This window comes from Chanodichthys erythropterus, chromosome 22, assembly GCF_024489055.1.
Source record: "Chanodichthys erythropterus isolate Z2021 chromosome 22, ASM2448905v1, whole genome shotgun sequence".
Taxonomy (NCBI): Eukaryota; Metazoa; Chordata; class Actinopteri; order Cypriniformes; family Xenocyprididae; genus Chanodichthys; species Chanodichthys erythropterus.
In genome coordinates this window covers 12875407-12887551 of record NC_090242.1, presented here as the reverse complement: position 1 = coordinate 12887551, position 12145 = coordinate 12875407, and the positions used below count along the sequence as shown (strand labels likewise).

The following is a 12145-nucleotide window of genomic DNA, read 5'->3' as shown; positions in this document are numbered from 1 at the left end:
CGTGGCAGAGGCATCTGTGGAGACCACAGCGTGCCTGGACACTCGTTCGAGGGGAACTCTGCCGGCTGGGCACCACGTCCGCGACCGGCACCCTGCTGTTTGGCTGGTGTAGGCTGCTGCTTTGCCGACTTAGCAGGGGCGGAGGAAGACGCAGGCGGGCGCCCTCGGCGACGAGCGGGCTGAGGCTGAGCCACGGGCGGCTGGGTGGAGGCAGCAGCGGACCGCCGTGGCATGACATGTCTGATAGCCTCAGGCTGCTTCTGTGCAGCGGAGAACTGTTGGGCACAGCTCTCCACCGCGTCGCCGAAAAGGCCGACCGGAGACACGGGGGAATCCAGGAACCAATGTTTGTCGGTCTCCCTCATGTCTGCCAAGGTCAGCCAGAGGTGGCGTTGCTGGACTACCAGAGTAGACATCGCCTGGCCAACAGAACGCGCTGTCACCTTCGTTGCCCGGAGGGCAAGGTCAGTGGCAGCGCGCAGCTCCCCAAGCAGCTGTTGGGACCTTCCTGGGGCATCTGCAACAGCGCTTTTGCCTGATAGACCTGCAAAAGGGCCATTGCGTGCAGGGCAGAGGCAGCCTGCCCACAGGCACTGTAAGCTTTCTCAGTCAGACCGGCTGAGAATTCACAGGCCTGGGACGGGAGACGCGGCTCACCGTGCCAGCCAGCGGCCGTTGGACACAACTGCATCGCAACAGACCGCTCGACTGGCGGGATCCTCGCGTATCCCCTGGCTTCCTCGCCGTCCAGGGAGGTGAAGGCGGACGAGGGACCAGGCCCTGTACGAGCCCCATACGGAGCTTGCCAAGACCTGGTCACCTCATCGTGTACTTCCGGGAAGAAAGGCATTGGGGCGGGACGCTGGATTTGGTCCAACCGAGATGGGCCGGGACAGGGTGGAGGGTTCCACTCAAGCCCGACGCACAAGGCGGCCCGGGAGAGCACAGCCGTGAGCTCGGGATCCGACTCGGGCAACGCTACCGTCCCAGGCGGCAGCGGGTCCGGGTCTTCCCCCCGAGGACTCTGGCTCACCTTCCGATGCTGTGATCGACATCCGATCCGCTGCCAGCGCACCAAAGGTAACGGCTGGACAGTCCGAAGAGGGCCCAGCGGAAACCAACGGCGGCAAGATGGGTTGCGGTGCTGCTGAGGCGGCAGGGGCCCGAGGAGCGTTTCCGCTCGGCGGGGAAGCCCTGACCGTTATCCTCAGGTCGCCCTTCCTATACAGCGCCGTATCGTCATTCCGGTTCCCGGGGCCGGAAAAAACGGTCGTACGCGGCATGGGAGAGGGGACCCCCGCTTCCTGAGACTTCAGGAAGGAGAGCCTCGACGTCAGCACCGCGATAGTCATGTTCCCGCAATGGGAACATGAACCATCCACAAAAGCTGCTTCAGCGTGCAGAATGCCCAAACACGAGATGCAACGATTGTGCCCATTGTAACCAGGTCTTAAAACGAAGTCTTGGCATAATAATCCCTTTCTTAAAGTTAATCGAGTTTGGAGATAAATGTTTTAAGTTAATTGATCAAAGTACATTTTCTATGTATTGGAGAAAAAAAAAAGAGAAAAAAACGTCATCTACAATAAGTGATCAAATGCATAAAAAATTATTAGAAAAAGAGCGATTTCCCCCCTGGAAAAATTGTTCGCACTACAATTCCCATGCTCCTATTTGTGAGGAGCTGATCAATCACTGAGCTCCAAAGCTTCAGGCAGTTGAGCTCCGCCTTGACTTCCTGTTAGCTACTTCCTGACTGAAAGACTGCATGGCTGTTCGTTGCCTAGCTGAATTCTGAAAAAATTGCCATCCACAGGGTAAGAAACATAAATATCCTCTCCAACGGGATTTCATTAATTAATGAGGATGTTAAACATATGATGACGGCTATGTTGTCATGTTTACACTTTATAGAGAGCGCGATCGGCAGATGGCTGCCGCTGATCAGACAGCCAATTTAGAGAGACCCACTCATTGACTCAACGGTGAGTGAGGAAAAAAAACTCTGAGACCTGTTAGGTTACCTGTAAAGGAACTAATTATGCTGGAAATGGTAACAGTTGATAAGCTGCCATTTAGAAAGGCTGTAATAGCTACTCAATGCTGTATCACGATGTTAATGCTGCTAATGTGAGCCTAGCTACCCTGCTAGCTTGAGTGTTCAGTGCTATATACACTCTTATCCTTGCAAAAATGGATTTATTTCCAGTTGGGTTTGCAAAAGATGCTGTTTTCTATATCAATATGTTTGTTATGTGTGTAAAAGGAAAGAAAAATGTTTTAAAGTATATGTATGTGAATTTCTTGTCAGTGATTTAAGAGGTCAAATTTTTTGTGCATTCCCTCAATGTTACCGGTGCAGGGAGGGATGATAAAGCACGCTTAGCCTTACTAGTACCTCCTAGATTTCTATGAATGTTCTTGCATTATTTGTTTTGCACAAATTGTAGCTCTTATTTGTATTGTTTTTGTATTGTGAGTTGTTACTAACTTGAATAGCAATAACCATAAATACTTGAAATTGGTTTTGTTTAAAATGAATGAACATGGATGTAAAAGCGCTTTAGGATATATTTATAGTTCACTACTATAAACATTTTGGTTTTGATATATGATATATTATTGTCGTGCGACTGAACCTCCTTGAGAACATGATTTGATCCAGTTGATATAAAGTGAAATGTTATTGATTGGTGATAATTCATGAGATAGACAGAATATGAATGTAATGAGCTTTTGGATTTCCTCTGGCCAACCCATAGGTCAGGTTTTTTTGCCAGATTCATTCCAGTGACGCACATGGATCGGAAGCCACGCTCGACCTGGAGTTGAAGCCTTCCGGTTGAATTGGGATTGGATGTTCGTACCCTGAACCCCTGAAAGATTCCCAGCGTATGTTGGGTGGCGAGCCACGGACCCACGAGCATAAGTCTATGCGCAGTCTCACTTTCCCTCCTTCACGGATTGTATGGTAGGATCCACGAGCACTGGCATACTGATACTGTCACAACATTGATTCAACCAAAGAAAAAAGGGCCCCAACGAGCACTAAGACTATTTTTGGAACTGGGTTTTATTTCTTTTGTTTTAAGGGAACTTATGCCGGCTTTATTATTTTCTTATTTCTTTATGTACATTCTCTGAACTAAATTGTTACACTGTTGTTATTGTTCCTGTTGTTAAACAAAGAGTGATCACAATAACGCAAACTACTGTTCTGTCTTTATTGATGTCAAACCACTGGCTCTTAAAGATTTAGTATCTTCTGTTACTGGTCCAAATACTGTTAAAGATAACTAATTACCTGTTACCCTGTTACTATATCATAAAGAGGGTTACACCATCAGCAGGGACCAGGGAACGACCGCACCCAGTAACGCACAGACGAAATGACATACTGTCAGGGTTCATCTGTAAAGCTCTTTTAGAAGGGGAAGTCAACTCACTCGTGCTGAAGCACCCAGGGAGCGACGCGATGTGTCAGGTACACCACTCCCTGACACACCGAGGAACCGGCCCAAATCGCTACACACACACACTCTTTGTGTTGCTGTGAAAACAGCAGTTTTAGAGCTTATAGCTCAGCTCCTCGGACACTCGCGACCTCGACCTTGAACGTGCCCTCTTCACCAGCACCGAAAGCTCGCTGTAAATCCTCTTCTGAGGCAATGTTTTAGAATAAAACAAACAAAGAAAGGAGTCTTCTGAACAGGACACCAGTGAATGGCTCCGAAGCGAAAGACTTCCTATTTATATACACCTGTCGGGGGCGGTGCGCATTATGCAAATATCGCACGCCAATTCCATTGGCTTGTTTTAGTTTACACGAAGATGATAGGGCTCTCTAAGCGATATCCCAATTCGTTGGTCACTACTGACGTACGTCGAACGTGACCGACTGAAAGGGAACAAAACTTTTAGCCAATGCCACGACGATCCAACAACGTGTGTTCTTATCTTCCGCATGCGAGCACATGTACACAGACGCACATCTGTCTCAAGTATGCAGCAAGCCATATATTGTATAAAATAATCCAGAAAAAAAGGCACAAATACGGCTGAGATGCCAAATTCAGTGGCTGAAATTAGCAGCTGAGGTAACATGAAGGCTCAGACAGCAGCGCCAATCCACCTGTCACTCAAGTGACCACGCCCTTAATTATGCAGAACTTTAAGGCTTAATATAATTTAAACGGATGAGTTATAAAAAAAATTCATCCCCCTCAGAGTTGTCATGAAGGGCAAAATTAGCAGTATAGACCAAAACTCAATTTGAACCAGAGTGTAAACATGTTTTTTTCTGCTGTAAACTTGGCTGTTTTAACATGATGGTCAATTAGATTCTGCTCCCTTTTGCAGCCCGTCCCTAACGGCCAGTCGATGAATCGCAGTTTAAGTTACTTCCGTATTGGCTTCACGAGAAACTGGGGGAGGTTGCCACTTGGTATATACCAACCAGGCCATACGTACCATCGCGTCACATATGCAAATATAGTCTCAAATACAACAATTTCATTGGCTGCTGTGTGTGTTGTCGCGTTGACACGGTCAAAAGTCACGCGTTTCGTTTAAAGACATTTGGCCCCGTTCGAGTTCCATACAAAACAAACAAATAACGTGAGACCAGTTCGGCTGAATCGAATGAAACCAGTTCGTAAGGCTGCTTCTCAATTAAAATGTAAAGAGTAACACCGCAAAAACGTGACAAATATCTTCAATCTTCGTCAATCAAGGAAAAACTGTACTTTAGAAGAAGCACTTACAGTTCTCGTAGCCTTCACAAACTATTAACGTTGCTGCGTCACTGCGTCACAGTTGCACAGCAATGCAATCTACGGAGCAAAACGACACAAAAACTCCAATGACGAAATGCGGGATACAGTTCACAAAAACACTTGATGCTGTCGTCCTTTAGTCGACTAAAGCTCCGATTAACACTATCAAACGAGCTTCTCGATCACGACACAACACTCACTTTCTTTTTGTGACACTATCAAACACAGCGCGCATCTCCTCTCTCTCTCGCAGTGCGCTCCGAACTCTGAAAATCAGTTCACCCGTCAAAATAAAAGTCTCCCCCCCCCCCCCAAAAAAAAATCTATAATATCTACCAGTTACACTCAATAGAATCCAAATGGGTTGCACATTTTATCATCAGCGTCGCATAGGAACGCCCATGCAAATCATAACACTTTTGGAGTGCACTGGTGAACGCACTAACGGTGATTTGCACGCCACTCATGCAAAATTAAACAACTGGACTTCAGTCACAGTCATATTGCGCAGACAATTGATCCGTTCAGTTTGTACAGCTTATAAAAGCTCAGAACGTGCTATGTAAACAATTAATTAATAGTCTGATTCTACGTTTCGGTGTGTGGGCACTCAGAGTACATGTGAGAAGTGCAGATGCGCGAGAAGTGCGTACTGGCCCACTTCGAGCACAGACTGTTACTACTAATAAAACGATCTTTGGGGGCCCCAGAAGTGTGTGGGCCCTTAGAATCGTCCCAACTCTTCTTTTTTTTTCATGGATAACTGCCGATTGTATGTAATTGGTTGTTTTTTGTTGCTCATTTTGTCTCGTTTATTCTTGTTTGACAGTAGATATGCTGAACATTCATTTTTGTTATTGGAAAGAGTTCATATTGTGAGTTACACAAGTGGCCCTGAATTCATATTATTTTAAAATTATTAATACAAAGATGATGAACCAAACTTTTCCCACTTCATAATGTGTGTAATTTAGGTCATTTTACTATGGTGGACTAATAATTGCACTTCTCATTCCTAGATCACAGTTGTGTTTTTTTAACTGCACACAGTACTTTTAATACATCATTTGTTATTTCTACCATTTAAAATTAACTAGGGGTTTAAAAAGAGAACTGAGAAGAGATTACAGTTACAGCACTTATAAAATAAATAAATACTTTGTCCCCCAGAATGAATGTATTAAAGAATATATTTTAAAAACACATACACACACACACATACACACACCTTTTTAATGACATTTTTCTCTCATTTTTAAGAGTTTAAAATGGTACACTTCCCAGCAGGGCCGGCTCTAGCCCTTTGGTTGCCCTAGGCGAGATTGCCCTAGCCCCCCCTCCCCCCACACACACAAATGCTACAAAGACTGTTCGAGGATATTTACCAAAATAAGTAATAAACTTAAGGAAGAAGGAAGATATACTATAGACCAGCATATAGAGTATAATAGACCAGTAGTGTTTGAGATTAATTAATGAGGAATGTCAATGTTTACTTGGAAACAAGTCACTGAAGTTTTAAATTGTGGTTGAATAAACGGTATTCAAGGGTCTTACTTGCTTCAGGCTGAGTATCCCTGGTCTCAGTGGTCTGTGTTTCACTGGGGCCTGCAATGCTAGATGTGACTTCGGTAAAGTTGGTTTTATATTCGCACATTCGGACATCCGTATTCAATAGCCTTGTTAATCACACTTCATTGGACATTCAGTGGACATTCACAAGTAAATATGCCATTAAAACAATACTTGCCTATTTTGATCAACTGTGAAAAATGTTGTAAGTTGACAATTGTTGGTTGTCAATATCATATCGCTGCTTAAAATTCGCAAACATTAATTTATTGCACATTTATTGGAAAGTCTGAATTTATCAGAAGTCTGAATGTGCGAATATAAAACCAACTTTACCGAAGTAACACCACTATCAGCATAATGGTTACTGTATGTGTATGAGCCTGCTAGTTATAATGAATGTAGAGTAGAGAGCAACTGTACTTTTCATAACTAGCATGCATACGTCTTTTGACATTTACATCCATGTAGGTTATCAGTGAAGTTATGTTTGCTAGTAATACGTAGCAAAGTAACTAGCTACCTAGTGATAGCTTAGTGACAGCAATGAAACGTTCAAGGTAGTGGTTCAACGGATCACAAAACTCACGGTTCGGATCACATCACGGTTATGAAGTCACGGATCGGATCATTTTTCGAATCAGCAAAAAAAAAATAATAATAATAATAATTAGGGGTTGGGGGGGTAACTTAACTTTGCATTTATTACTTAGCCCACTTTAACTACTCTGATACCACAGCAGAAACTACAAGCCTAACGAATACATTATTAAAGGCAAGTGAACAGACTGTAAAAAGGACAAATACTGTACACCAATTATAAGCATAGATAAATACAACATAAAGTTACAAATAAAATATGAGTTCTAACTGTAGTATTAATTTTCGTGCACAGAAATGTAATAATTAAATATAAAATGAAACTGTTCACTGTGTAAATGTAATGTAATATAAATTAATCTTTGTTAAAGCTGTGTTTTGTTTGATTTACATGACAGACAACAGCAGGTATTTTTAGGTTGCTGTAACTTTAAGAGTAATGCACACATCCGATTCCGAATTCTCACCTCGTTCAATTAAGACATAACCGAATGTTTTCGAGAATACTTTATTATTTTGACTGACATAATGCGTGTATGTGACCATCCAAGTGCACTGAGGACGCGAAAGAGAAATTAATTTAGAGTTTAAGAGCTATCTGGAACGCGCCTCTCTCTCTCTTTCTCGCTCTCTGTGCGCGCGAGCCTTGTATGCGCGCCCCCAACATATTTGTCGCCCTAGGCAACCGCCTAGTTCGCCTATAGCAATCGCCGGCCCTGCTTCCCAGAAAGGCAAATTTCTAGACTTGTCAGACTTTTTATCTTCTCCTTTACAAACCTTTAAACAAAGTACCAAAATCAGGGAAAGAAAAGAAAACCCACTTCATGTAGCATATACAATTTGTAATTTCATTATAATAAAGAATCGCTGTATGAGCCAAATACTGCTGTTACCACCATCATGTCAGGTATTTTGGAGAATACTGTAAAATCAATTTGTTCATTTTTAACATTAGTAATTATTATTAAAGAAAATCTTTTGTGTTGACTTGTTTATTTGTGTTACTTAGTACTTTGAACTTTGTGCATTGTTCTGAATTGCATTCTTCTTTTCTGTTGACTGTAAATTTTGGATGAGAGCTTCAGCTAAATATATTACATGGCTACCCATTATTCAGTTACAAAACCTTTTTATTGTCAAACTATGCTTACTATGAAGTTTTTGAACTGTTAACAAATTAATTATTTTCTCATCTTCACATGATTAGTTCTATAATATAATATGATGCTCTAACAAAGCATCACAGGTCTTTTTGAACTGGATGTCCACTCAATGCGCTCATGCATAATATTTGTCTAGATTTATTGCTGCATTCATTGACAACATATTCAGCAGTGAATCTAGAGTCAGAACTGCATTGTTCATCTTACAAGGCAGAGACTGAAGATTTGATCACCAAAATTCAGGTATACCTAACTTTTTTGATAAATGTCTAATGTTTTGACTAATGTATTAAATATGGCTGTTTATTATATATTATGTATAATAATATTATGTATTATAATATTATATATTATCTCAAGGTGGTAAAAGCAGAATGTAACAGTATGTTTTTATTTATAAATATATATATATATATATATATATATATATATATATATATATATATATATATACACGTATGTATACAGTTTTTTGCTTTTCAGGAGTGTTTGAATGAGACTCATATTATAATGGTCATCGCTTGTCCAGAAGGGAAAGCCACTATAATGAAAATATTTTAAGATATTGTTTGCTTATTATTTATTAGACATGGAAATATAAACAATTCAGGAGGATCAAACTGCGTGATCAGGGTATATTCTGATGTGCATAACCCTATAGCACAGCAAGTGTGTTGTCAATGTTGTGTTTTATTGCTAACTTGCACTCTCAAGGTACATATTCATTGTTGGTTTGCGTTACAGTCTCTCATAGAAGTGTGTAAATATTTGATTATATCTTGTCATGTGACAACACTGAAGAAATGATACTTTGTTACAATGTAAAGTAGTGAGTGTACAGCTTGTATAACAGTGTAAATTTGCTGTCCCCTCAAAATAACTCAACACACAGTCATTAACCGCTGGCCACAAAAGTGAGTACACCCCTAAGTGAAAATATCCAAATTGGGCCCAAAGTGTCAATATTTTGCGTGGCCACCATTATTTTCCAGCACTGCCTTAACCCTCTTGGGCATGGAGTTCACAAGAGATTCACTGGAGTCTCTTCCACTCCTCCATGACGACATCATGGAGCTGGTGGATGTTAGAGACCTTGCGCTCCTCCACCTTCCATTTGAGGATGCCCCACAGATGCTCAATAGGGTTTAGGTCTGGAGACATGTCCATCACCCTCACCCTCAGCTTCTTTAGCAAGGCAGTGGTCATCTTGGAGGTGTGTTTGGGGTCGTTCTCATGTTGGAATACTGCCCTGCGGCCCAGTCTCCGAATGGAGGGGATCATGCTCTGTTCATTCATGGATCCCTCAATGAACTGTAGCTCCCCAGTGACGGCGGCACTCACGCAGCCCCAGACCATGACACTCCCACCACCATGCTTGACTGTAGGCAAGACACACTTGTCTTTGTACTCCTCACCTCGTTGCCGCCACACACGCTTGACACCATCTGAACCAAATAAGTTTAAATAGGTCTCATCAGACCACAGGACATGGTTCCAGTAATCCATGTCCTTAGTCTGCTTGTCTTCAGCAAACTGTTTGCGGGCTTTCTTGTGCATCATCTTTAGAAGAGGCTTCCTTCTGGGACGACAGTCATGCAGACCAATTTGATGCAGTGTGCGGTGTATTGTCTGAGCACCGACAGGCTGACCCCCCACCCCTTCAACCTCTGCAGCAATGCTGGCTGCACTCATACGTCTATTTCCCAAACACAGCCTCTGGATATGATGCTGAGCACATGCACTCAACTTCTTTGGTCGACCTTGGCGAGGCCTGTTCTGAGTGGAACCTGTCTTGTTAAGCTGCTGTATTGTCTTGGCCACCGTGCTGCAGCTCAGTTTCAGGGTCTTGGCAATCTTCTTATAGCCTACGCCATCTTTATGTAGAGCAACAATTCTTTTTTTCAGATCCTCAGAGAGTTCTTTGCCATGAGGTGCCATGCTGAACTTCCAGTGACCAGTATGAGAGAGTGAGAGAGATAACACCAAATTTAATACACCTGCTCCCCATTCATACCTGAGACCTTGTAACACTGAGTCACATGACACCGGGGAGAGAAAATGGCTAATTGGTCCAAAATTTGGATATTTTCACTTAGGGGTGTACTGTGGCCAGTGGTTTACACATTAATGGCTGTGTGTTGAGTTATTTTGAGGGGACAGCAAATTTACACTTTTATACAAGCTGTACACTCATTACTTTACATTGTAGCAAAGTGTCATTTCTTCAGTGTTGTCACATGAAAAGATATAAAAAAATATTTACAAAAATGTGATTTATGTTTTATGGTCCCTTGTGTTTATTCTTTTCATTTCTTCACCAGGCATGCTGCTACAGACAACTGTAATGTACATTGTTCATTGTGAGAATAAGTGTTCATAGAAACTCATTAAAACAGTATTGAGAAGAAAAGATATTGTTTGCTGACATGCATTTGTTGTACGGTATATAATTATATTCTTTCAGCAATACTGCTGTAATAGTCCTATTGCTGTTTCTTACCATATTAAATGAATCTGAACCAGTCTCTGAACCAAAAAGTTTAATGAACGTGACTCTTCTTGACTGTCCAACTTTATTTTCTGTGCAGGTTCAAACACAGTCAGTCACATGATGAACATCTCAATGGAAACTAACAAAACTCCAACATGTAATGTGAACAGTTTGCAGGGAGATAAAGTGCTGCCTTATGATGTTGCAATCAATGCCATCCAATTTCTGTTCGGTCTTCCTACACACTCCTACATTGTGTGGCTCATTGTCAGAGGAAGAAGAACAGGAATTGCATCTGAATTCTTCACTCTGAACATCTCTGTTTGTGAGATTATGTTATGTCTGCGCTCATTGTCTGCTTCAATGCTCAATATATTTCCAAGGCTCTGGACCATTGTGATGTTTTTATCAGGATTTGTCATCACCGGCCGTTTCTTTTATTGTCTGATGTGTGTTGAGCGTTACCTGGCAGTGGTTCATCCTGTAACCTTTCTGAAGTTCAAACCTCTCAGATACAAAGTTGCATGTTCCATTTTGACCTGGCTGATGATTGCTCTCTATTGTGTGTTTTCTCTGGTTACACGCAACTGTTTTACCAAAACTTTTATTTACTTTTACATAATACAGTTCTTATTCTTCATCTCCATAAACCTGTTCTGCTGTGTGGCTGTTCTCAGAGCTCTGAAGCAGTCAGGACCAGGAGAGAGAAGGAGAGAGAGAGAAGAGGAAAACCACATGAAGAGAAGAGCGTTTCATCTCATTCTAATAACTACTGGGACTTTACTAATCATGCATGTTCCGAGTTTATTTGTGACTTTACAAAATATTCTACCAATGCAGAGAATTCCACAACTGGATTCATTAGGTCGCACATCTTTCTTTCTGCCTGGTTTTGTGCAACCTTTTCTCTACATTCACAGAGTTGGCAAACTGCCCTTCTGTAGGTCTCTGTAATTGACATAACCCTCGTCATTTATTATCTTACTACTTCAACAGCACTTCACAAAAAGTAGTTGGTGGGTAACAGATGTCATAACACATCTTGTTCATTGTTTGTTCTTTTCAATAAAAACAAATGTCATCTGTGCTGATTTCCATGGAGCTGCCATAAATGTCAAACTTCTATCTATGATATAAATGGCATGAAAATGTTTTTGCCAGCAGAATGAACAGACAGAATAGAGATAGAAGACATGTGTTTAACTTATATAACTATATTTTAATATATTTAATATGCACTCTTAGAAGGAAAGGTTTAATATAGAACTTTAAAAGGGTCACCATAATGGGGTCATTTTATGGATTTAGTTTTAATTAATTTTCTTTATTCTTTTTTAATTTTAATGACATTTTTATGAATTAAGCAACTCATAAAAATACTAAGAAAACAATTTAATAACCCATTAAACATGAAAGTATTATGCAATAATTTAAGACCTTAATCCTTAAATGGCTGCCACCACAATTCGGATCTGTTGGATTAACATCACCTAAATTCACCAATTTCTCCTGAAATACATAAAAGTAAGGCACTGGTGAACTGG

At 41.5% G+C, this 12145-nt stretch overlaps 1 long non-coding RNA gene across 1 annotated transcript; it reads left to right on the top strand.

Moving 5' to 3' along the window:
• Positions 1-1728: 1728 nt before the first annotated feature.
• Positions 1729-8209, top strand: LOC137012422 (uncharacterized). The gene is made up of 3 exons (XR_010893567.1): positions 1729-1817; positions 1915-1985; positions 2763-8209. It is a non-coding gene; the product is annotated as an uncharacterized lncRNA (long non-coding RNA).
• The last annotated feature ends 3936 nt before the right edge of the window (positions 8210-12145 follow it).